Source organism: Acanthisitta chloris, unplaced genomic scaffold, assembly GCF_000695815.1.
Source record: "Acanthisitta chloris isolate BGI_N310 unplaced genomic scaffold, ASM69581v1 scaffold1343, whole genome shotgun sequence".
In the NCBI taxonomy this organism is placed as follows: domain Eukaryota; kingdom Metazoa; phylum Chordata; class Aves; order Passeriformes; family Acanthisittidae; genus Acanthisitta; species Acanthisitta chloris.
The window spans coordinates 7,715-8,904 of record NW_008666318.1 but is presented as its reverse complement, the minus strand read 5'-3'; positions in this window follow the sequence as shown (position 1 = coordinate 8,904).

Sequence of the window (1,190 nt, the reverse complement as noted above, 5' to 3'; positions counted from 1 at the left end):
TCCTGATATCCAACCTGACCCTGTCCCAGTGCCCAAACACCCTGTGGGGGAAGAGCCTTGTCCTGATCTCCAGCCTAACCCTCCCCTGACACAGCTCCAGCCCTTCCCTCAGGTCCTGTCACTGCTCACAGGTTTTTCACGGCTGTTTTGACTCTGTTGATTCCAAACTCAGCAGCACCTGCATTTAGCCTGTCTGAAAGAGCTCACAACAACAGCTGGAAAACAAGGAGCAGTGTCCAGAGAGAATTAAGTGAATAGTAATGCAATTAGCCTGATTGATTTAGCCAGAACACTGGGATAAGAGCTAATGGGTGTCTTCCTCCTAAACCAACCCTGAATTGATCAGGACCAGCTTGTTTTTCCTTAAGCTTGGGGTAACATGGCCCCAGACACACACACAGAGTGCTGAGGGTGACTTTGGTGTGTCTTTACCCCAAGATCAGCCTGGGGAGAGTTAACTGTGGTGTTTGTGTCTTTTCAAACCCTTCTTTAAACCCTTCTTCAAACCCTCCTCCCTACCTGAGAGCCCATTTCTGCACGGGTAAGTACATGTTTTGGATTCCCTCCGGGGAGACTGGGAATGCTGATGAAAGCTGGAGCAAACCCTGCGTGCTGCTAAACAAGCCCCACCCTTCTTCTTGACATTGTTGGATTCCTCTTTGTTCCCAAGGATGGGGAGGCCTGGGGATTTGCTTACAGTTTTTCAGGCAGCTTGAGAAAAGCAGAGTGACAGCTGGGAGGCGGGAGAATGTGGGAACCTGCCTCGGAGTTTCTCCTTTGCTCTTTCCCCGAATAATCTTCATGGAGAGCGGGCAAAAAGCCAGGAATTTATTTGACCCAAGGTAGTGTCTCGGATCAGGAAGGCAGTGACTAAACAAGTGGCTGATGGAGCTGGGTGTAGTGCGCTCGTCTCCCGCAGGTGGTTGAGGTTGGATTTGGTTTGGCATCTGCCAGTGGCTCGTTGTGTCTGGAGCTGGGGGTGGTCATCCCTCACCAGCCTGGGTCAGGCAGCTCCTCCTGAAGCCTGGACAGCCAGTCTGGGTGGAAACACATCCCTCAGTTTGGGGAGTTGGTGGGTTTGCTTGGAGTCTGACCGGAGGTTGTGCTGGGAGTGAAGCTCGGTCGGGTCTCGCCCCGTTTGCAGGGATGACTTGGGTCGTGGCTGGTTGCAACAGGGGCAGGCAAAGGGT